The 26165-nt window shown below is 47.7% G+C and overlaps 1 protein-coding gene across 1 annotated transcript in view; it reads left to right on the top strand.

Annotated features, from left to right (window-relative positions):
- The window catches only part of LIN7B (lin-7 homolog B, crumbs cell polarity complex component), a 117124-nt gene that overhangs the window by 17266 nt on the left and 73693 nt on the right, over positions 1-26165 (top strand). The window lies entirely within an intron of this gene.

The raw sequence follows: 26165 nt of genomic DNA, 5'->3' as shown, positions 1-26165 counted from the left end.
GGTGAAAAAAATAATAATGGTTTTCATTTTAACTAGTTAACTATTTAAGCCATTCGATTTGTTGTAGTTTGAACTTAGATATACTTAGAACAGGGGTCTGCTGCATATGTCTGTCCAGATCTTGTGTACTAGACTTCTCAGGATCTCTCCCAATTGACTGTGCTGGCTAGGGCTGATGGGGGGTGTAGTCCAAAACATCTGGTCAGCTAAAAGTCGCAGAGCCCCAACTTGCACAGTCCCATGCCTAATCTCATGTTTAAAAGGATTCACATGGTAGCATGTTACAGGTTTTAAGCATCTTTTTCTTCCCCATCATGCATTCGCCCCTCCCTCAGCAAAGTGATTGAGAAGACCCTTGCCATCTGTTAGACCATCAGTATTCAAACTGTGGTGCGTGGCCCCGCGGGGGTCCACGGCCACATCCCTGGGTGGCCGTGAGAGCCCAGCATGAGAGCCCAGCATGAAATACATTGGAAGAAATGGGCAGGGGCAGCTCACATAGTCGGGCTGAAGCATGACACTGGGCCTCATTACAAGTATGACGGTAAGGTAACAATGGTGCCGGTAGTGCTACCGGCACCGTTGCTACAGTACTGCCATACTACAAGCTGTGCTTGCGGGTGCCTGTCAGCCCGCCAGGTCTGACCTGGCGGGCAGAGCGGCACCCGCGAACACAGCATGCCTGTAGCACCGGAACCATTACGAATGGTACCGGTGCTACAGGCATCCCCATTCCCATTGAGCCCTCTGGGAATGGGGAGCCCTATGGGGCTCAATGGGAATGGGGAACCATTTTTTCTGGCACCCTTGAATGAGCAATTACCGGGTCCGCTGGGGTTGTAATACCCCGGTAATTGCCCATTCAAGGGCGCCAGAAAAAATCGACAGGCACGGCTACCGCCAGGGTCGTAATGAGGCCCACTGTCTCAGGCACCAATGAAAAAGTGGCCCGCAGTTGTAAATGGATATTCATTCACAGACTGTTTGAATAGTACCCAAGGGGGTGCTTTGTGTTAAAATGTAAGTACATTGTAATATTTATAGAATATTTATTCAGCAACAATGGTCAATATTACTAACAGCATAGTGAACTAACTCATCAAACTGGCCCACATTGGCCAAAAAGGTGGCCCATTTGACTGGCCCACAGTAGTATTTTGTATTTTTGGTACAGGCATTGCCCTATAGGCCAGTCTGAACCTGGCGGCTCATCCATAATGGTGAGGGGGCACCCACCCAGTGGCCCCCTCACCCATTATGGAGGAGCTAAGGAATGCTCTACAATGCAACATTTTAACCATTATGTTATAAAAAAAATTCACGGGGGGAACCCCCCGAACCCTCTTTGATTGGTTCGGACTCCTTCACTGTGCCCTGTCGCTATGGCATTTTTGGGGGGGAAATAGTTATGCCCCTCCACTTAAAAAATTCACCAGCTGCCACTGGCTCTCGGACTGTGTTGGGAACGGGATGGGGGAGCACAGGGACTGTGGTGGGAGCAAGATGGGCGGGAACCAATGGGATAGTGGTGGGACCAGGGCGGGGAGAGTCCAGGGTGTGTGATGGTGTGCGGAGAGCCCAGGGACCGGGTAAGAGTGGGATGAGGGAGCCCAGCCACTGTGATGGGAGCAGGTGGGAGAGCCCAGGGACTATACTGTGAGTAGGGTGCAGTGACGGTGCGCAATACATACTGTCCATGTGGCATTTTTTTGGGGGCCTGGCCAAATTTTGCTCAGGGGGGCCCAGGCCAAAAAATGTTGAAGACCTCACTGGCCTAGTGGATTTACAATGTGAGGCAACTTCTTTGATTGGCATGCTCGTCAGAGTCTCATATACAAAACAATCCAGTGTGCTCGTGTGTGGACATCACACATTTCGCAGGTATCTCTATAAAAGAAAATAACACCAACACAGAGTGGGGGTGCATGGGGGTCCCTAACCATTTATTGTTTGCTCAGGGGGGCCTTGGCATAAAAGGTTTGAAGACCATTGTGTTAGACCTTTTCTTTTGCAGTGTTCCAATCTCTTCCAAAGGGACTCCCAGCATATTATCTGACTGTGAAACGGAACTATACAGTGCTCAAGTCGAGGGTACACGTGGGGGGACAGATTCCACCCAGTTTATTCAGAGGGTGGACTCAGTCCCCCCAGCTAAAATGAGAAACATTGAATGTCTGCACTATGTAACCTGATAACAAACAACTAAAGGTGAAATGCCCCATTTCGGTACTGCAAGTTCTAGGGAAAACATTGGTATTGGTTCTTGGAATTTAAAACATGAACACCTTTTAATGTTTTGAAAAACACTATTAGAAGAAAATATCCTCTCTTCGTTTTGGGTGTGTGTTGATTTTATGAAAGGCAAATGCCATTCGTCCTGTGCAATTTGTGTGGTTATGCAAAGCCAATTTAATGAGATGTGTATATTTCACCTTAATATGCTAATTTCTTTCGACGCCACACCTCATTCGTGTGTTGAGTCCCCCCACTTTTAATTTGTAGGGCCCCTGGACCTATATTTAGTGAGTGTAGTCTTTTTTTTATCTCACTAACTGGTTTGCAGGAATTGATTTTGGGTTCACTGGTGAGTCCTTCATTCTCCCAGTACAAGGGTAATCTGTCCCCCATTTAAGTATATTGTGTAGCACTAGTACCTGCGTTGGTGCAGGGGAGCCATGTGCTCCCTTTCTTTTTAATTTATTGGGTATCTTCCCCATACTCCGTGTAGTCAGACAGGCTGGTGGCACTACGTTTTAATATATTTGTATGCACTGTTATGCACATTTACTTTTTTACTGCTTGTGACAAATAGGTACATTTTGTGTGAAATTAGGCAGTGGTGCAGAAGAGAATTGTAACACGAAAGGGATCGTCTGCAGGTAATGGGTGTGAGCGAATTGCACAGTGCCTGTTATATCCGGCACGGCTTCTTTGGGACCAGGCTGGGCAATGCATTTCTCGGTAAACAAGTAGTGTTTGGAAGGGGCTTTGCTGATTTTGTTTGATCGGAGAAAGTAGAGGAAGGCTCTGGAAGAAGTGCTAATGTGTAAATGTGTGTTTCACTTCATACAATCATTTATTGCCCTCCGCTTAGAGAGATCTGTCTGGAGCAAGACAGAGATAGCGCCTGGCAGTGGTGGAAACATATCTTAAAGGTTTAATGAATTCTGGAAAACCAATAAAACATCAAATTAAAATAATTCAAATGAATAAATAAGTAAAATAGTGCCTAGCCGTAGCCTAGCACGACATTTTGTGGCCCCACTGCGAGCCATGCTGAGGGCACCCCCGCCTCCCAGCTCAGAAACAAACCACGGTGCGCACCACACTCGGGGACTGCCTAGATTACCACGCTGGCACAATACGCACAAACATGCTGCTGCAGGGATACGCCGCACACTGCACTAGGAGAAAGACATACGTCTGTTTTAATGCGTTACACAGCACACTTTCTGAGAAAAACTGGCTAAAAATCCAGGACCTTTGTAATTGTTTTGTAGGGTAACGCCAATCCAAAAATTCAATGCATGCAAGTCACCAACAGTGCACAGGAACATGAATGCGTTGCTATTAAAAATGCAATGCCACAATGAAAACATGTCCAACTGGCTGCACAGTGTAGACCAGTCTAGACACTGGCCCTCATTACGACCCAGGCGGTAAGGGGTTTACGCCGGCGTAAACTTCGCCGACCCTTACCGCCTGAGTATGAGTTCCCGTAGTGCGATGGTGATTTTTACGCCTGCTTTTTGCAGGCGGTAAAATCCATGGCGCTACGGGACCTTGTTGTTAATTACGCCACCGTAATTTACGGTGGCGTAATTAACGCCTTCCCCACTCCCATTATGCCCTATGGGGCAAAAATGGGAATGGGGAAGGGTAAATGGGGATTGGGGACTTACCGCCCCGCCAAGGTCGGAATGGGGCGGTAAGTCCACCAACCACCATGGCGGAGTTGGCAACTTAGCGCCATGGACCATGGTGCTAATAGCACCATGGTTCTCCGCCAAGGTCCTAATGAGGGCCACTGTGTGGTTGGCATCATGGAAGGAGACAGACAACAGATTAAATGTAACAACAATACCTTTATTAACTTAAATGTCAGGATTGTGTAAGGCCTAACTTGCCCTATGCTTAGGTGGGATTTCCCTACCCAAAGAAACTAAGGATAGTCTGTGTCAGCAAGTTCAACTTAAGTCTGTCTGTGTCCAAAACCTATGTAAAGTTCTGAGCTATTTCAAGCTCTGGCTTATTCTTCAGCTCCATAGTGTTCAAATGACCTTCTTTTTGATTTTAAGGTAATACAGTTCCCAACCTTTTTAATTGTCAGTTTCCCTTTCCCAAGCTCAATACAGTTTAATTGCAAAACGTCTCAGGGTTCCATTCCCCAAGTTCAATGCAACAGTTGTCACAAAAGGAAGTATCTTTAGGCTCTATCTTTAAAGTAAGTTCCAACAATTCTTCACAGCTCAGGGTTCCCTTCTCCCAAGCTTTAAATGCACACATAGTAGGTTTCCTTGTCAACACAAAGGGGGTTCCCTGGTCTTGGTGCAGTTGTCAGACCACACACTCCACCCATTATGGGCTGCACAACCAGGAACCTTTAGTTCTCTTTTATCTGTTCGATATTCAACAAATAGTTTCTCAAAGGTAGCTTCAAAACCAAACAGTTTCTCAAACTTGACTTCACTCTGCAGTCAGAGTTCTTAATTCAACTTGGTTTACTATTTTCCTTCAGTGTGTGATTCAATGTTAGGAGGTTTATTACTTTCATTCAGTTCATTATTCTTTCATTATTGCTTCGAGTTCTGTGAGCCCCGAGTTCTGCCAGCCCCGCTCGCATGTGGGCAGGAGCTCGGCTGGCATAGGCATCTTCAATAGCTCTGCAAGGTTGGCCATGACGTCCTCTTTGCTCTTGCCTCTCTGCAGCTCTGTTTGCTCCCACTTCACACCGGAGGCTTCCCTCAGCTTCGGGATGTTGGTCGGTATCCTTTCTGCTCCTCGGGTCCCAGCCCGGCTGCCTCCTGAGTTCCAGGGTTGCCTGCTGATCTGTGCCCAAGTTCTCCCGGTCTCTGTCTCTTCCCACTTCACGGCTTCTCCTTTTATACACCAGTGGTTCTTCAGTAGGCTGCAGGTGTATTCCATTATTCAATTCTGCCTGACTCTGATTAAGAGGACATACCTGACTTTCATGCCTTGTAGGATCTTCTTCATCCCAGTACCTAAGTGGTGAGAGTGAGTGGTGTTCATTGCTCTCAGTTGCGTCTTCCTCGTCTCAGTACTTGAGTGGAGAGAGTGTGTGGTGTTCATTACTATCTACTGTTTCTTCCTCATCTCAGTACTATCAGGTGTCCCAAGAGGGGAAAGAAGAGGAGCTGACCTGCAATAACCCATGAAAGTTGGGGGGAGGGGGTTAAATTGGTTGTCATTAGGATAAGGGGATTCCATGTCTCGCCTAAATGCACCCCTCTCTCATTCCCCAAGGACCCTCAACCCAGATGATACTCCCTCGTTTGTCCACCCCCAGGGTCAGGATCCAAAAGTCATGGCCTTTCCCTGGCATAGAGGATCCAAGGGGAGTAGGAGTGAGAATACCCTCAGTTTTCTCACAACACATAATAACATATTACAGTAAAGCATGCCAGGCCACATTTAGACATACATAAACTGGTTGCACCAAAATGCCAGTTGAAGCATGCTGCCATGCTAAACAAAATTGAACTAAAACCAAAATTAAGCACCACTACAAAGCCCTACCGCACCATGCTGACAGGCCCATACTACCTGACCCTACCCCCCTCCACCAAACACTACTAAACCTCTTTTCTCTTTTAGAGACATCATTGAACCCAAAGTCATCAACCTCCCAAATAAGCTTAACCCCTTAAGTGCCAAGGACGACGTATCTCGTCCTTGGGATTACCCCCTGTTGCCAAGGACGAGATAGCTCGTCCTTGGCACTTAAGGGGTTAATGAAGGAGAAAACGTTAGAAGGCATTGAATGGCGAAATACCGAAATCACCAAAAAAGGCCTTATTTATTTATTTATTTATTTATTTTTTACATTTATAAAGCGCTCACACAGCCCGCAGGCATCGAGGCGCTGTTACAAGAATTGTTTGTTTTTCTTAGTTGCTAATTATGTTTTATTTTTTTGTCTTAGTTACGTATTTATAACGCGCTTAAACACACAGAGGTTTCTAAGCGCGGACCCGGGGATCGAACCTGTGTTGCTTCGTGTCGTCTTGCTTCCAAGATGGGCACGCTGCCGCTGAGCTATCCTCCCGGGCCTTGGCACTGGGGGGGGGGCACTCCATGTGCAAAGAGGATAGCGGTCCACCCAATCTCATAAAGGACTGGGCAGACCTCCTTGCCCTGCTACTGACAGCCTTCATTAACGTGTCCTTCAGAACAGACACTATCCCAGCTAGCCTTAAAGAAGCATGGGTACGCCCCCTTCTAAAAAAAGCCCACACTAGACCCTGCACAGCCCAATAATTATTGACCTATAACCACTGTGCCGTTCATCCTCAAGATCTTGGATAAAGCTGCCCACTGCCAAATCCAACACTTCCTTGAATCTCACTCGATTCTCAGGACCAGGCAATCTGGGTTCTGCAAAGGTCACAGCACTGAAACAGCCCTGGTGGACCTCAAAAATCAGACCACCGAAATTATAGACAAAGGTAAGCCAGCCCTCCTGCTACTCCTGGACCTCTCGGTGGCTTTTGATTTGGTGGACCATAAGACACTCACCACACACCTGCCCAATCAGCTAACTTCTCCAATGAAGCAGCTCTCTGGGTCACCTCCTTGGCTTGGAAGGCCGGGCAATGAAAGTATTCTCCAACATAGCCAATGCAACACCCCACCACTATCCACTGCGGAGTCCGACAAGGCTCCTGCACAGCATCCACTTTGTACAACTTGTTCAAGAAGCCCCTTTTCGACAAGCTTGACGCCCTAGTTATCACGTATACTAACTACACTGATGATACTCAGATACTCCTACCTCTCACAGGCTCCTACAACAGAGACGGCCAAGCACTGCACTAAATATACACCACCATCCAGGCCTGGAAGGCAGCCAATGGCCTCTGCCTCAATGGGGAGAAGACCGAAATCATCATACTAGGTCAAAAAATTACACTAGCTAAACTAGACAAACTGTTCTCCAACTTCACCATTGATAATACAATATTCCCTGTTTCCACATCTGTCAGGACCCTAGGTGTCTACATAGATTCCACACTATCTATGACTAAGCAGGTCAGCACCATCACCTCCGCCTCAGCCCACACCGTGAAAATCATAAACACAAAAAAAACATACCTGGCCAAGCCTTATTGTCTATCAATAGCTAGAGCCACCATTGGTGCTAAACTAGACTATTGTAATGCTCTCCTAGCTGGTACATCTACAAAAAACATAAACCGACTCCAAGTCACGCAAAACAATGCCCTAAGAGCTGCACTGAGCCTTCCCAAAAGGGAACACATTTCCCTTGCCAGACAGGAAGCTCATTGGCTCCTAGTTAAAGAATGCATCACATTTGAAATCCTCACTCTTACCCACAAATGCCTCAACCTCACAGCTCTGTTATACCTCGCAGAGACTGAAACCAAATCCAACTCTACACGACCCACTAGGATCCACTACACCAACCAACTACTCATCCCATGTATCAACAGAACCAAAGCTGGAGGGCTAGGATTCCCCTACATAGCCACCAAGCTCTGGAACGCTCTAACCCCAGAGATTAGAGCGGAAAAACACTCTCCTTGCCTTCCGTAAAAAAATAAAAACTTCCCTCATCATCTAACCCAATGTATGTTTCTCTTCTGTTAAAAGCCTGTATGCAAAACTGCTACTGTTCCTCTGCCTGTAACTAAGCATTCTGACTGTAACAAGCGCCACAATGCCTCTGGGCTGCTGCGCGCTTTACAAATTCGAATAAATAAAGCAATAACACATATCATGGTTATTTTATCACAGATGCCCAGAAAAATATACAATGCCACAATAAGAAACGGCTAGACTGGCAGCACTCAAATGCCAGTCTAGCCAGGTAATTACACTTCGCAGGACTGCTTTATCAGAGATGATCAGTAGGTCAAGCCAAACTAATAAATGACTAGTGGCTCCACCAAAATGCCTCTCTAGCCACTAACAACACATGTAATGCCTGTTTAGCATGGACATGGATGACCATTAGGGTTTATCGCACAATCCCCCCCACACACACACACCCTCTCCTGCCCACCCACTGCCTCAAACCCCAAAATTATCTCCTCAGCCCAGAATTATCTCCACGTCCCTCTTCCGTGTCCCAGTGCATACGTATGAGGCACCTTGCCTCATAGGTACATACTGGGATGAGGAAGAGTGAGACTAGGAGTGATGAAGACTACAATTAACTGAGCCAGGCATTACCTCCATGTCCCTTTACCTCATCCCAGTACTTTTATATTGCCTCATACCTAAGTACTGGAATGAGGAAGACTAGGGCTACCCATAAGTAATCATGTCATTAAAAACAAGCAGTGGTGCAACACCATTGATATTACTGGGCTTCAGCCCCCCCTCCCTGAAATTGCAGGCAATATTGACTGACCTGACTGACCTACAGAGCCGTTGCCGGACAGAACAGGATACAGATGTTAAACGGTGCCTGGGTTTCACTGTTAACAAAGGCCCGCAATAACTAGCGTAAAGCATTACACAGTTAGTACCTGCATTCAAATGCTTAATTCTTTAGGCTATTGAAATTGTGATGGGGCTTAGTATTTGCATAAAAGGGGAGTGAATTGAAGGGAAGAGAGGGGACAGGAGACCACTCATTCTCACAGCCTTCCATAAGTGGGTGCTTTCAGACTCAAAGGAGAGAGTTAACTGCTTCTAACTCTGAGGCTGCACTAGAATGGTCTCATTAGAATGCCCCAACACAAATAAATGTGCCCCTCCCGACATGTCTGTGAAGTTAGCACCTCTCAAAACATTTGAAGGGTTTGAACGCAAGCACACACACCATTATCCATACACACACACGCACACGCACAACCTTTCACCATACACATACACCCAGCCACCCATACGTTTAAGTGTGCAGTCTTTCACCATACACTCACACAGGCACACCCAGGCAGCCACCCATACATCATGCACTCACTCATTCATGCACATTACATTATATACATATATACACGCACACAAATACATACACGCACACACATTTAAAGAAAATACATGTTCTTACCATTAATCAATTGGTCCAGGGAACGAGGCCTTCAGCTCCCGGCAGTAACCAGGAACGCTTGTACTGCCATCTGCATAGGATCTTGAGGTCTCCATGTCATGGGGAGGAGGGGGCCCTATTACTTAAAAAATAAATGCTTTTTTTTTTAAGTCATTCTGACTACATAAAGAGATGAGTTCTGTTAAAGCACTGAACCGTAACGGAAATAATGTCTTTATGAAGGCAGAGTGACTTCAAAAAGAAACAATTTCTTTTTTAAGTCATAGTGCTCTACCCACCCCATGACATGGAGGCCTCCAGTGTGGAGGCTTCCGTGTCATGGGGTGGGGGCAGCCCTCGGACTTCAACAAAAAGATAGTATCTTTTTGAAGTCACACTGCCTTCAAAATAAATTATTTCTGTTATGCTGTAACAGAAATCATTTCTTTATGAAGGCAGAGTGACTTCAAAAAAACAATTTAAATGTATTATTCTTTTTATTTATTTTTTTTACACTATTTTAGGGTACAGGGGTCCACCGCTTTCCGAGTGGTGCCTGGTACTTAAATGTCCCGTGTAGCCTTCCAGGATGTCAGAGGGGATACATTTCCAGCCCTATGGGTCTTCAGGATGCTGATAGTGATGTGCCATTCTGCCTTTATTTGTTTTCTTTCGCTGTATTTCATGCTGTCCTGCCATTCATTATTCCTAGATAAGGCTCCTGTAGGTAGCTGATAAAATCATCTGCTTTTCCTTTTTTAATCTAGGACTGTCATTAGACTGTTCTGAATTAGTGTCTGTGCTAGAATAAATAGCTTTTTATCTTTCGACTCCACCCGTTTGTTTGGAAGAGCGTCATTGCAAAGTGGGCCAAGTGTAAAAAGAACGAATTGTGAGCCATACTGGCACAGTCTGATACACACTGTGGTAGCCATTTTACCACAACGTAGACACAAATGGGCAACCTCACTGTTTTAGCCCAGTCTTTTGGCTCATTGGGGCTCATTACAAGTCCCCCAGTGTCCCGCCGGTAATTCCGGCGGGATACTGGAGGACTACCGTACCGTCCTGACCGCCCGACCCTGTCTTTTTGGCTCATTGGGGCTCATAACAAGTCCCCCAGTATCCCGCTGGTAATTCCGGGGGACTACCGTACCGTCCTGACCGCCCGACCCTGTCTTTTTGGCTCATTGGGGCTCATAACAAGTCCGCCAGTATCCCGCTGGTAATTCCGGTGGGATACCGGGGGACTACCTGCCGTCCCCACCCCCCGATATCTCAGTATTACTGGGATATTCGGGTGGTGGAGACGCTGTTAAATCCCCATTCCCATGGAGTCTTATGAGACTCCATGGGATGGGGATGCCGCAATCATTGGCACCGGTAATACTGGTGCCGGTGATTGCAGCAGTTGTCTGCCAGTAGGGGCCTGAACTGCCTGCAGGTCAGGCCTGCCGGTAGATCACAGCCCCCACCGACAGACTTGGCATATGCCAGTCCGGAAAGGTGCCGCTACACGTTGTTACTGGTACCTTATTTCTAGGCCGGCACACTCATAATGCGCCTCATTGTCTTTGTTGGCAGTCATCCTCCTCAGCACTGGTGGCAAATGGCCCTCTGTGGCAATTCTCTTCACAAACTGTAGCCAGAGCTTGGGAAGTAGCCTTTGTGTGCTAGAAACTGGTTTGGACTTAGCAGGGATTCGTAGACCGCTTAATCCACATCTAAACTAGAGTGGTGTCATGACTGTGGCAGAGCTGGTTATCCAATTATGGGTTGTCAGTCACAGTCTGAATGTTGCAGGCCCTCTGGTCAGCAGGCTGGGGTCACCCCAGCCCAGATTTCTGTATATCAGAATAGGATCCGGGGCAATTCAGCAGGTCACCACTGGAACTATCTAAACGAAGCATGCGTGATCACAGAGGGATGGCACGAAGCTGTTGCAACAAGTTCTAACAAAGCTGATAGATGGCAATGCTCTGCTTGCCATCATTTAGGGGAGGCCTGTATGGTGTCTTCCTCCCTGGAGCCAACGAGAAGCACGGGTCTATTCTCCTGAACTGTGTTGGTCGTCAACCTGACCCTGAAGGTTTGGAAGTGTAAAATTTTTCAGGGCTAAATTGCCTATTTGGACATGGGGTGGGAAGGGGTAGGATCCATCTCCTTGCCAGTAAAATACAGCCTGTACAAGACTGGGGAATTCACACTACTCAGAATCAGGTGAGATATTTTTGACCTGAGTATAAAACCATAGTAGCCCCACATCCTGCCATTACTTCTCGATGACACCCTTCAGGGATATTTGGGCTGAGAAATGTGAAAAGGCCATTTAACAATTAAATAATACACTTTTCAAACTCCTGTTCCCAATGTTCCTGATTATAAACTACCTTTCCTTGTCCAGATTCTTCAGAAGCAGGTATAGCTTCGTTGGTGTCTCAGCCAGATGGCATGGGTATGGAACCCACTCTATTTTATCTGCACATAGCTCAAGTGTGGAGCATTGAGGCAACTATGGAAAAATAATCTTTTGCCATAGTGTGGTCACTCAGGAGATGTATGCCCTACCTTTAAAATCCAGACTGACCACACACAACACTGAAATGCCTGATGAACATGAATTAAGGGAATCCTAAACTGTTCAGGTTGTCTTTTAGCCTTTGACTAAACCATAGGCCAGAAACCAAACAGTGAAACATCATTTGGTGTACAGGCGCTTTATACATACTCAACAAATAAATAATGCAAATGGTCTGTCCAGAAAGTCTATGCGACTAGAACAGGAAATCTATACAGTGGCGGATTAGGTCCACCTGGCTTCAGTTTGTTGGGAATTATTATTTTTTTGCCTTTCAAATCTCTTTTAATGGGGCACCCAGCATATCTGCTGACTTTGTGGACATGGCCTATTTTTAATGTGTGGGGCCCTTTTAACCACACTCAATTGCTTAACCAATTTCACTTTAGGGGCATTGACGAGCCCTTAAAGCTAACAGTGCAATGAGACCCTGTCCACATTTAAGTCTATGGTGTAGCACTACTATCTCTCTTATTGACATCAGTGCAGAGGAACCTTGTTACACCTTTCCTTTTACCTATGGGTATTATTCTCATATGCAGTGAATCCCTGCGAGAGAGGCTGGTGGCAGTGGTTCCCTGCCCTTGTTGTTTAAGCCTCCCTGTCTGTTTGGCTCATTGTTTTTTGGACATCTTGCTCCTAGGCAGGGGAAGGAAATTGTCATATATAGCCATTCTATTCACAGGCTCTAGCCTAAATCGGGCAAGTGGTCTTTGTGGCCTAGAAACTGGTTTGCACTCGGCAGGGAGTCCTTGATAGCCTAATTCACATCCACACCAAGGTTAGGATATGACTTTGGCTGGGCTGGCTTTCCATGTTTGGATAGCAACCCAAGAGCTAGAATGCTGCAGGCCATACTATTCCCCAGCCCCGGTGTCTGTATATCAGAAGAGGATCTGGAGCCATTCAGCAGGCTGACCACTGGAACTATAGAACTGAACAATGAGAGGCCACATAGAGATGCCAGAAAGCTGTTAATGCCAAAGGTGATACCAAAGCCAAAACCCATCTCCCCATAGACCAGGGGAGGCATGCATGGTGTCTCCCTCCCTTGATCCATATAACTGGAATAAGTGGTTCACTTTCCTACACTGCATTGGACAAGGACATCTCCTTCAAGCTCCTGGTAGTCATGCGTATGTGGCTGATCTGCAACCTCTGGACTCCTGCGGGTATGGACATAGAGTAGATCTCCATACTGCACAACTTGCTGAGCAGTCTTATCGAGGGAGCCAGACTGTGTGGGTCTACTGGTGCGTGTGTGGTTCTCCACCTTGCTGAAGCTGAAGCCCCCCTCCTTCATTCCTGGCTAGCCCTTGCTGTTTCACGAAAGCATTGTTCTGCACCTGCTGCATCATCCATGTCTTTGTTAGTCATGGATATTGCAACATACGACCTTTGTCTTTGAAAGACTGAAGTCCAACCTGGTGGCCCAAGATCTGTGAGGTTGTGATTGGAAACCAGAACCATCGAACAGCCGGATCCAGCTGTCGAAAGTAGCCACCGGTGCAGTCACGACACGTGTGGCAACCAACAGTGACAATAATCACTGCCAAAGATCTTAACTTATTTGGAATCTGCATACCTTTTTTGTGCCCATCCCCCTTTTTCCAATTAAATCTAATAAGATGTAAAATCCTTCCTTACCAGGGAAGGAAGTGGAGGAACCTGTGATTAGGAATCCTGTCTGGGGTTTCCGTAGCCACCTAGATTGGTAGCTGCCTCCAAAGGAAACCTCTAAGTGCTGTCTTAGAAATTGCCACTTTACAAACACATTTGACTATTGAATTGAGGCCCACTGAATCCTATGGGAAACCTTTGGTAAGTATTCAAAACGTAGCAGTGTTTTGCTGTGTTAATAAATACGTTTGTGATGGTTGTGAATAGGCTTAGAATCGCATGCTGTGTATATAGTCTGACATCTAGTGGTAATCACAGAGTATAGCATCTTTTTTTAGAAGTTCGAAAAGGGACGTCGACATAGTCGTGACTGTAACACTATCCCCAAGGTGACGTGTAGTGTACCCAAAATCCTTCATGCTTCGAGGTCCTACCAGATTTTTTTTTCTCCACCTAACTAGTCAGTTGCACATAATACAGAGCTCGTAAGAGTTTTATATTGCTTTTTCCTGTTTCTTCAGTGGTTCGCTTGCCTTCGATGACTACTCAATGGCTGTTTGACACCTGATTCTGTCTGCCGACGATCCATACCTTGACTGCTCAGCGACTGTGCTCCACGTGGCCTTACAGTGGGGAGAGTGGGGCCTTGTTCGTACTGACTTCTCTTGGGAATGCCTTTTCTTCACACCTTCTCTCCCCTTTCCTTTGGTCTGGCAGCTGTTTCCTTCTGCTATGGAGAGGATGCCTTTTTAAGTTTTGCCTGTCTTCCAACAGCAAATTCCCTTGGAAAGACACCCATCGCTGATGCAGTCAGTGTCTCCCTCATGATCTCGACGAGCGGAACTGTAAAGCCTGCACGCTCTTTTGGCCCAAGACCCTGAAAGACAGGCATACAAAATGCTGGGTCGCCTACGCAATGCAGCCCGAGAGTCACTCCCCGTCAGTGCCGTCGCCTTAGATGAGGAGTCTGTTGGCAGCCGCGCCTCCGATTTGGAGGCTGTCGACCTTACTGTGGATCCCTTGCACTCCCACGTGTCTATCCCCGGCCCGACAAGCATGCTGCCAGCAGTGCTATGGGGAAGTTACATCCCGCGACAGGGGCACACACGCACCACCTGCTCCAAAGCACACAACTCCTAAACATCCCTCAGCAGAGCCGTCCAGGAAATTTTCTACGCCCCCAGGCACGTCAAAGTTCTGGGTAGGGCCTTCAGAACCTCATGGTTCGGCGCCCTCTGCATTCCTGCCCTCATGGCCTACGCATTGTAGTAAATCCTCCTCTGTAGCTGGCACGCCTACTAAATCTATGGCCTCCAACGCAGCAGTGTCGAAAGTCACGGTAGCGTCGAAGGACGCGCTGAGACGGTTCCACTTGTCGAAAACACTCCCGAAGCTTTGGTAGAACTTTCCAAAGCTACTTTTCATGCTACGGACCCCAAAAAAGCCTCCTCTTTGCCTGAGGACTATTCTTCCGCCTCTACTCTTCTTTCCGAAGCCCTGCACCAGGACCCAGTCCCTTCTGCACAGCCTTTTCCCTCTCCCGATCCCCCAGACTCCTCTGAATGGACAAGGGACAAGTTTGAGGCTTTTGTGAATAAAATTATCGCGTTCATACATTTCATGGGCCAATTTGATGATATCTTAAAGAGACACAGGGATCTTCACTCCTGTCCTGTTCCTCCTAATTCACAGAAGCTCCACTCCCTAGGTGCTCAATTCACATCCCTGGTGGAATCCCATCAGGACCCCCAGGTGGATGTTTTTCTGGACGAACCAGGTGATCCTACTCAAGATTTTTTTAATGTCCAAGACCCTGGCCAGGACGGCCAAGATCCTATTTATCAGGACCCCAACTGGAACCCTGTAGAGGACCAGGGCACATGGCCTACCACTACCCACATGACCCTGAGCCGGTGAACATTATTCTGGACGCTCCTCCTACTCCCCAGACCAGGGATTCACCTATTGACGACCAGATGATGTTCAATAACCTTCTAAAAAGGGCAGCTGACCACTTTCAGATTACCACACAAGAAGATGTCCCTGATTTAGACTTTGTGGAAAGTATCCTTAAGGAAAAGACCCTGGTCAGTCAAGGTATTCTTTTGTTGAACTCAGTCAGGAAGCGCCTGGCTCCCTCATTGCTCACACCATCCGTCACAGGTGCGGTTAATCCCTGTGTGGAGAACATGTTCTGCCCAGCTCCTTCAGACCTGCTGTACATCAGGGGCCATGCCTTCCCGGACTCACTGGTCGTCAGTACTACATGGAAGAGGGCGAGGGTACCACTGCCCTAGTCGGAATTCCATCCCGACAAGGACTGCAAGAAATTGTACGCCCTTAGCAACATGTCACCACCTCTGATGCCTTTTCCACCAGTATAGCCAACACCACCACGCTCCTAGCGAGATACAGTGACGTTCTGTGGGGTCTTGTCCAGGAGGGCCTCCAAGATATCCCAGAACCCGCTCGCACCCACCTTTTGGCCGTGGTTGCGGAGGGACTGCCAGTCACCAGGAATATTCTTAAAAATACCTTGGACTGCTGGGCATGCCCTTGCCCACAGGATCTTTCTCAAACGCCACGCCTTGCTAAAAAATGCAGGTTTTAAACCGGAGATCCAGGCCTCCCTTATCAATAAGTCGGAGGAGGAAGCCAACCTTTTCAGGAAAGCTGTTGATGAGGCCCTGTACACCGTCAAGAAGGAGCACGAGACCTTAAAATCGCTCAATCAGATCTCGGCCAAGCCCTTCATCCTAGTTTTGATGCAGATAAGTCTGACTCCCTCCATCCTGCATGTCAGGATGGACCTAAAGAGTTTCCTTCAAAGATCGTCCTGCCCATTGCTGTTTGCTCCGTTTATCTTTATTTCTCCGTCATTGAGCCTCCTCCTCCCCAGCTCCCTATAACCATTCCAGTTATCTCTGCTACCCCTGCAACCTGCCTGTAACCCCTTGGGTGCGTCAATGTTGCTTACGCTCAGATATAGTTCGGTGTCATCTGCGTCTTTATGCAGAGGGATGTTGGGGTCATTGAGGAGAGCTCCTACAGGCTCTATGTAGAGGGTATGTTATGTTTGTTATGTTATAAGGACTTTTAGAGCACACTACCACCACAAGGCATCTTGGCGGTAGGAAACCACAATACGGTCCGCCTCATTCTGCTCTAGCAAGATTCCGCAATCTGTTTTAATGCGCCTCCCATCCTAGCACGCCTATAGGTGGGGATCCCCAGATGGTCAGCTGTCCGTGAGCGCAGATCGCACATGGGGCAGTAGCGAACAAATGTTTTCTGCAAGTAGCCAGCCCCAAGACCCAGCAGGGCCCGGTGAACCAGACAAAGTGATCTGAAGTCAATGTGCTTGGACACCGGAAGCCAATGCAAGTGTTGAAGAGTGGGGGTGATATGGGCTACAAAGAGGGAACCAGTGGCCACCCGTGCTGCCAGGTTTTGCAGCCGCTGTAGTTGCTGGATCACGCCCTTTTGCTGGGCTAGCTAGAGCGAGTTACAATAGTCTATTCGACTAAGGATAAGGGCAGCTACCACTGGTGGACGAAGATTTACAAACTGCTGCCACTTTCTGAGTCATGGACAGGTAGAAGAAAAAGTCACCCCCAGATTTTTCACTACAGAAGCTGGAGTAGGGAGGCTGCCCAGCGACGATGGCCAGAAAGCAGGCACCCAGAGTGACAACCCCGCCGGTGAACCCACAACCAGCACTTCCGTCTTGTCCCTGTTGAACTTCAGCCAGTTCTGGTTCACCCAGACCACCACGGCCCCTCAAGCACAGACACGGGCACAAGGGCATCTCTGCATGGTCAAGATCTAAATGGACCAGGATCTGTGTGTCGTCATATGAATATTACTTGAGGCAGTAAGAGCGGAAGAGACCCAGAAGAGGCTGAATATAGACGTTAAAAAGTATTAGGGACAAGGCGGAACCGTGCAGAACACCACAGGAAAGTGAAGAGGGGGAAGGGAGGAATGGAGGCAAAGAGATTGTTTGGCACCTGTCAGCCAGGAAGGACATAAATCAGGCCAGGACAGTACCCTCCAGGCCGGCAGAAGGTAGCCAGGACTGCAGGGTAGGATGATTGACGGTGTTAAAGGCTGCCGACAGAACTAATAATATCAGGGCCCCAACACCGCCTTTATCAACCAGTCTGGTCATGTCGTCCATCTCTGAGACCAGGACACTCTCCGTGCCCCGGCCATCCCGGAAAACTGACTGAAAGGGGTCAAAGAATCCAGAAGACTCAAGAAAAGGGGACAGACGGGGAGACACCTATGCCTCCAATAACTTCATGAAGAAAGGTGGGAGAGAGATAGGCCAGAAGTTAAAGGGAAGGCAAAGGGATAACCGTTGCTTGTTTTAGCTCAGTAGGAATATATCCCGTCTGACAAGAGACATTAACTGCTTTGCAGATCCAAGGTAAAATGTCAGAGGAAATATCTTTCTATCTTTCAGGATCATTAGGGTAATGGGATCAGAGGGGGATGCTGACTTCCGGTGCTCGATGGCCTTGTTGATAACCTCTTGAGAGAAAAAGGGAAACTGCGCCCAAGTAGATCGGGGCTTGAGGCTTATCTCCTCGCTGGGTTTTGTCAGGAGTTCTCTGCCTACAGTACTTGATTGAATATTATACCGAATATTTTACATTTTGCTGGTAAAGAAATTAGACAGCACGTTGCAGAATTCCTGAGTTGGAATCACTGGGTTGGCGGAGTCTGATACTGAAGAGTGTGATTTTACCACTGTAAAATCTCTGTGGTTGGCTAAGTGCTTTATCAATCTTGTGAGTCAGAAAAGCTTTTTTGGTTTCCCTAATTAATGCGTGATTGTCCTTAGTACACTGTTTAAAGGCTATTTTTTCTGCCTCTCCATAGGCAGTGTGCCATTTTTGCTCTACTTGCCTCAGGACAAGGCAAGCAGCCTTAAGCTCAGCAGAGAACCATGGTTCTGATAGATGCTTGCTAGTCTGAACGCTCTTCAGAGGAGCAACTATATTTGTTGCTCTTTGCAGGGAGCTGGTAAGCACCGAAAAAAGTCAGACCTGCAGCTAGTATCAACCAGGCCAACCAGAGTCTCCAGGTCTGCATCACGTCACTTCCGTCGTAAGGCCTTAGTTAAGGAAATCTTAGGAGGTGGCTTAGGGAGTTGAAACTGAAAAGAGACCAGATAATGATCTGACCATAGAACAGGCTTAATTGATAGAATCCTCAGATCGACACGTTGTGCGAACAGTAGGTCTGATTTGTTGCCCAGTCTATGAGTAGCTTCTTCTACAATTTGATTAAGATACCATCAAAAAAGTAGGTAACAATTGGAGGTCGTGGGGAGTTAAATCTAACATTGAGATTACCTAAAATCACAAGGCGGGCACATTTCACCTGTAGCTCTGCAACAAGATTCACAAATGGATCATGTTTTTGGCCCTTCCAAGATGGGCGCTGTGGTTTTCTTTGTTGTGTAGGCAGGCTGTGCTGAACCACCTCTCCCTGTGCTGCACTCCCATTGGTTGCTGAGTGTTTTCTTCCATCCAATCAGGGACCGGCAGGCTTCAGCCAGCCCTCTCAGCAAAGGCCCACTTCTAAGGCCCCTGCCTGCTCTTCAGCCGGCCCTCTCAGCAAAGGCCCACTTCTAAGGCCCCTGTCTGCTCCCTGTCCGCTTCCAGAACACTAATTGGGGTGCTCCCTGCACCTTAACCACAATGATGCTGCCACCACACTCCTCTAAGAAATCCGAACTGCCTTGACTTTGCCACCTGCAGAACTATGGGTTAGTTCCCTCCTTATGGACTCACTTCTACTGCCTTTGACTATCACTGACTTTTCTGCTTGTTACTCCCATGTTGTCATCCTGCTGCGCAGTGCTTCCTAAAACCCTTTGCCTGCATCCGATTCCAAGATTAAAAAAGTCAAATCTTGCTGTTTTTGCTTTGCTCTAAAAAGTAAAATCTTGCTGTTTTTGCTTTGTGCTAAAAAGTCAAATCTTGCTGTTTTTGCTTTGTTCTAAAAAGTCAAATTTTGCTGCCCATTGCGAAATTCGCTGTATTTTGCTTGTATACTGTTTTTCTCTGTAACTTGCCAGCCCAGTGACCTCACCACTCTCTTTTGTCCCACACCTACCTGTCTTAGCCCCCCCAGTATCTCCATCCTCTCCTCACTTCCACCCCAATGGCGCTTTCTGTTTCTCCTATCTTCTCCAACTGCTTCTCCATTGACTATCCTTCCCTTCTCACTAAGTCTGGTAGGAAGAAGTTCAAAAAGGATATCTTGGCCTCTAACCCTGGTCTTCCTATCACCGACACCTACTCCAATGCTTCTGCCAGACAGACCCTTACCGAAATCCTCTTTGTCGTTCCTTCGCCAGATCTATGGACTCCTCATATGGTCTCTGTGCTCTGCCCTATCTCCTCCTCTCCCATTAATGGTGGCACTTGCTGGGAAGTTCTCATGGCTTCCTTCGACTCCTCTAAAGTCATCATTAATGTCTACCTAAATGGCACTGTCATGGTCCAAGGCCCTCAGGCCAATCTCCTCCTCTTTGATAGGCACTTCCCTAGCCTCATCAATTTCTTCTCATCTCCTGCTGTCCCCTTCTCTCCCCCCTTGGCTACCTTGCCCTCTCTCTCCTCCTCTGCCCCTCCTAGGGCTCTTTCTCCTTTGCAAGGCGTACCTCTGATCTGTACCCCTCCCCGGAAGGTCTTTAAGGCTGGCAACCTTCTTCATATGGCCACTCTCAACTCTTGCTCTGCCGTCAAACACTCCTCTGTCATCTGCCACCTCCTTGAAGAACTAGACCTTGATGTCCTTGGTCTTACTGAGACATGGTTCGCGGCCAGCTCTGTCACGAGCTTTGACACTCTCCTCCCTGATGGCTACAAGATCCTCTCAGCACCCAGATCCTCCCGGGCTGGTGGGGGGTAGCCCTGATCTTTCCTGAGTGGATTCCTGCCTCTATCATTCCCACTCAGACCTACTCCTCTTTTGAATGCCTTGTCTGTAGACTTTCTCTCTTGCCTACCCATTCTCATACTGTGGTTACCATCTACCGGCCTCCTGGTCAAATCACCTCATTTCTCTCTGAGTGGGCAGACCTCTCCTCCTCCCTCCTGGCTTCTGCCACTCAACTCCTCCTCCTTGGTGACCTAAATATACATTCAGACTCTCCTTGCTCCTCCTCTTTACTCTTCCGTGACCTCTGCGACTCCCTCTGCCTGTCCATCCTCCCCTCTGGCCCGACTCACTCTGCAGAGCACACACTCGATGTCTTGATCTTATCTGACCTCCCTGTCTCCATCCTCTGACCACTCCTCTCTCCTGGAGTGATCACTCCCTCCTCTCATCTCATCTCTCCCTCTCTTCCCCCCAAGTCAAGCCTACCCCAACACTGCCACCTACCTTCTCGGACATCCGGCCCATGAAGCGTGTGTCAGATGAGGCTTTTGCCGCCACTTTCCCCCCCCCCATCCACCTTTGGCTGTCTCACTTCCTGACACAGCCCTGTCTCTGCTCTACTCTTCACTTTCTGATGCGCTTGATGCTCTTGCCCCTGTATTGAGGATCCGTTTGAAGTCCAAAGCCAAGTGCAATTCCTGGTATGACTCTGACCTAGCTACACTTAAACGTAAGTGTAGGGCAGCTGAGAGGAAATGGGGGACTTCCTGTTCATCCTCTGACAAACTGGCCTGTCGCCTGCTACAAAGGCAATACCGACTCTCTGTCCTCACCAAGAAGAGAGTCCACATTCAAGCTTGTGTCTCTGCGGCATCTAACAATTCAGCCGAACTCTTTAAAACCTGCAAGGAGCTGGCCAACCCTGCTGCAGTCTCTACCCCTCCTGTTGCCTCCAAGGCTCTTTGCAATGCCCTTGCCTCTCACTTCACTTTCAAAAACCCAGGACATTCTGTCCACCCTCTCCACCTGCACCCCTCCTCTTCCCTCTCCATCTGTGCTTGCTGACCCTCCTTTAGCCACCCTCCCACCATCCTTCTCGTCCTTTCCTCTCTTCACCCCTGACGAGGTTGCTAGACAAGTCCGATCTATGAAAGCCTCTTCAAAACAGGTTCATCCCTGTTCCTCTAAAACCATCAAGTACCACATTGACACCCTCACTCCAGCCCTTGCTGATTTTTGCAACCACTCCTTTGCCTCTGGATCCTTCCCCTCCCCTCTGAAGCACTCCTTTGTGCATCCTTGTCTCAAGAAACCCACAGCTGATCCTTCTTGTCCAGCTAACCTTCGCCCAATTTCCATTACTCCCTTTCTTGGCAAACTCCTGGAAAAGTTGGCCATCTCTCAGCTTAACCTTCATTCCAATTATGTTGGCTGTCTCCATGACCACCAGTCTGGCTTCAGAGCTGTCAGAAGCACGGAAACTGCTCTCCTGAACATCCGTGAAGATCTGCTCTCCAACCTTGACTCTAACATTCCCTCTGTCCTCATCCTCCTCGATCTCTCTTCTGCCTTCGATACGGTCAACCATACCATCCTGCTCAACTGTCTCTGTGAAAACCTGGGTATCACTGATCAGGCTCTGGCATGGCTGTCCTTTTTCCTCTCAGATCGACCCTCCGAGGTCCAACTTGGGTCCTTCCATTCATCTATCTTCCTCTCTACCTGTGGTGTTCCCCATGGATCTAACCTCTCGCCCTGGCTTTTCAACCAATACCTGGCAACTCTCGCCCACTGCATTGCCACTTTCTGCTCAAATTTCCAGTGCTATGCTGACGACACTCAACTCATTTTCAGGCTGCCCTCTTCCACCTCCTCTCCCTCTCTCATCTCTGATTGCCTAACTGCCATTCAAGATTCCTTCTCCGCCCAAATCTCTGAGGTCTCTAAAAAGTCATATTTCCGACTGCACCTCCTCAGAAGTACTCTGCCTTTCCTTCCCCCAGAAGCTCATTGTATCCCAAGCTCTGGTTCTCTCTAGCTTGGACCATTGTAACAGCCTCTTTCTAAATCTACCTGCCTCTACTCTCCGCCCTCTGCAACTAATCCAGAACAGGACTGTGAGACTTTTCCTTGCCCTCAAGCCCTGGGATCGTATCTCTCCAGCTCTGAAATCTCTCCACTGGCTCCCAGTGGATGCAAGGGTTAAATTCAAAACCCTCTGCATTGTCCACAAGGCTTTCTGGGGCCTGGGTCCAAAATACCTTCAGGTATCCCTCCGCAAATACCTCCCCTCTCGAGCTCTTCGCTCCTCTACCTCCAACTCCCACAGGGTCAGTCATTTTTCAAAGAAACAAGCTGTGGGTAGATATCTGTCTTCGGCTGGGGCCTCCCTCTGGAACAGCCTCCCTGCCACTCTAAAACTTGAGGAGAACCATCTGCGGTTCTGGAAGCACCTCAAGACCTTCCTCTTTTCTTCAACTTCGCTCCCCCTGTCCCCTGCTGATCTGTTCTCTCTTGGCACTGTGCATCTGGCCACCCTCTGTTCTTCAGGCCCAGGTACCTGCTCACCCTGCCACCCTCCCGCACTGCCTCCGGGCCACCCCTTGCACTGGGTTCTGTATCTGTACCCATACAGCCCCCCTTTTTCTTCCTGCACTTATCAGACCTACCCTGTCTGCTGCCTTAAAGCTAGCACTTGCAAATTGCTGGCTGCATTGCCACTGTTTGTTGCCTTTATCATTTATGTATTGTTATATGTTTCTCCTCTGCTTCGCACTTTCCACTTCTCCCCCCTTCCATGCACTTTTCCCCTCCCCCCTCTCCCATGCACTTGCGCGTTCTCTGGGCCTAGTAAGATTGCTGTTTTGTTCTCCCCTGTTGCCCTCCCTTGCCTTGTCGCGCTCTGAAACACTTGTGTACGAGCGCGATAGAAATAAAATATCAATCAAAAAGAAACGTGGTAGCCGACCGAAGGGGTCTATAACAGAGCATAAAATGCCAAGAACAGGAGGAAGAGGGTAAATATAACTGTCTACATGATGGAGCCCTGGGGGACTCTGTACTCGACTGTCACATGCGAAGTGAACCAGGCAACTACAGCGTATGTGAATAATCATCTGTGTGGTGGAAAGCAGGAGAAGAGTTGTGTAGTCAACTGTGTCGAATGCTGTTGAGAGGTCGAGCAGAGCTAGAAGACATAGATATGTAATGCATTGTGAAGTACCTGTATGGTTGCTGTTTCTTTACTACTTCTCGGTCTGAACCCAGACAGGTAATCTCGTGGGTGACCTTGTTGATCTATTTGTTTGTGAAGTTGTGGGCTGAGGTTTTTTAATGACCCTTTCCCCAGAAGGAACAGTTGGCAATCAGGCAATATTTATGTCTAATGTTGCTTTTTTGACATGCAGGCACAATTGGCTTGTTTTGAGAGATGAGTGGAATTGATTTGATGACGATGTTGTTGAGGATGTCATCCTTGTATGTGGTTGGTCTAATGTGCGAGGATAGGAGTGAGTTTGGCATTTGAAATGGGATTGAACTTTGCCTGTTTGAGGACAATACTTGAGATTGGCAGGGGCCTGTGTTAGAGGCAGCAGTGTTAATGTTTATTTTATCTGTGTGATACTTATTCTTATTGGCTTTTGTCTCTGTGCTCATTTTGCCTGTGGGTGGGTAATCTGGTTGCTTCTGCTGTTGTACAATCCGCACCTTACCCTCTTTTCTGAGATTGCTTAAACCCATGGCAGAGCAAGGAGAATTTGTGAAGGAAGACATAGAGCAATGGGAAGGGGGGTGAAGGGAAAAGACGCGCAAGGGAGAGGATGGGACACAGACTGAGAGAAGGAATGCCAAGTGCTCAGAGAACAGAAGGGGCAGTTGTGCCCAAACAGCGACTCTTCTGAAGTTTTTGCAGCTTGTGGGAGAACACCTGCAGCTTCTCTATGCTTGGCAGGTGCTACCCAAAGTGGGCACTGTTTTGTGGATGGATACATTAACAAATCCACAGGCCAAATACCACATGAGCTTCGGCTCTGCATCACTAACATTCATGTTGTAATATTTGTTACCTGCTACAGACTTTGTAAACATTGATAAAGCTACATAGCTGTACAACTGGATACAAGAATTGAGTTGGGGGCCTACTGTGCATACTCAGCAGCACTCTGCATTACATATGCACCCATCAGCTACTTCTATCTCAGTCACGAAGAGTGGGTCTTTCTTTGCACACTGCATGTGGATTGCTGCATGGTTTGGATGTTTACCTTTGGTTTTTATATGCGTTCTTTTTTTTAGTGCTTGGATCCATTTGTCCTTGTGATAAGCACCCCACACTCCTTTTCAAGAAATGGGGGTTGGGCCTGCAAAGTTTTCAGAAGCGTCTACAGGTCCCTTCTGCTTGCAATATTTACGGCCTGACCACCGGTTGCCTGCTTTGGTGCTATGCGATTCCCTCTCGAAGACTGGCTTCTTTGGTAGCTCATAGTCTTCCAATCTCAGCCCTTTAGACTCATCTAGAATTCATCCTTCAGTCGAAACAGCAGTAATTAAGTATTGAATTGTTTTGCAGCCCCTGGAGGTTTTTTTCTGGACAAATTGTCACAGGATGGGACCCGCTAGGTTCATATCATGCCAAAAAGCGCAGGACACTCCTTGGTAGCATCAAGACTTAACTCCACCAGAGCATGCCAAAAAAACGTTATAATTGATTGCTACAAAGGGAACATGCCCCAATGAACCCAAGGGGTCTGTCACTGGCACTCAAGTATCTTTCCTCGCTTAAGTAAACAACACTAACTCCAACTTCAGACTCCAACCCACACTGGCATGGATACCACCATCAACTTCCTATTACTAATGAAGGAGAGGTAGAGCACTGCCAATGGTCTCGTGATGTTTTAACACCATCTTCCCCTTTGGTCTCGCCCAAGGTGTGAGAATGGTTAAAGCTTCGAAGACTTAGTGTGAAGCCTCTTGGTTTTCTGAGAACAAAACGAATAGTGGGCTCTAAGCTTGTTTCTGCAATCCCTAGTGGAAGTGGTGGAAGGTATGCTATGCCGCTTCTTAGGATGATTGGCAGCATCAGGGTTTTCCTTTCTTCCCAGAAAAAGGTTTTGGGCAGGTTTTTTGATATGAGTATGTCAGAGCCATTCACATGCATGGCACTGGGATACACCCTTTTTGGGCCTCCCTATCCCAAATATAATGAAGAATTTAGGATACCAAACTGCTCAGAAGCAAAGGTTTCCATGCCCAGAAGCGTCAAAATCTTTCTGCCTCTTTGCGGGTTTTTGACAGCATCAGCCTGATTGACCTGATAGATGTACCAACAAATTCATCAGTGCCGTACCACTCCTGGTATCCATGACTAGGCTGAACTTTACCCAAATGTCTCCTTAAACCCATTCTTCCCTCCTTGCTGGAAGAAGTTAATGGCTTTTGGTGTTCAATATATTGTATTCCCCAGTAGAACCTGCAGCCTTAGTTACCTATGTGGGCAGCACAGCTCCACAGTACATTAAACACATGCAATACTTATAATGCCGTTAAATATTAATGACATCTCATGCATATCTATCTGCAAGCTTCTGTTATGACTGTTCCCAAGCCGATACTGGTTTCCCTCCCGATACTTCAGAAGAGGTTTTCCAGAAATGACTTGTGCTACTATGTAGGTGAGTGCTTCCAGTCCATGTCCACACAAAGATCGTCTGGAAGATGTTTGTCTATACAACGCACTTTTTCCACTTGGAGGATATGATGGTTTGCATAAGGTCGAAAGAAGCATAACATGCTCACCTGAACTTGGTTTGTTGGGGCCAGTTTATTCCC

The sequence above is a fragment of the Ambystoma mexicanum genome, chromosome 1p (assembly GCF_040938575.1).
Source record: "Ambystoma mexicanum isolate Mex_15411 chromosome 1p, UKY_AmexF1_1, whole genome shotgun sequence".
In the NCBI taxonomy this organism is placed as follows: Eukaryota; Metazoa; Chordata; class Amphibia; order Caudata; family Ambystomatidae; genus Ambystoma; species Ambystoma mexicanum.
This window is presented reverse-complemented; position numbering and strand designations above follow the sequence as displayed.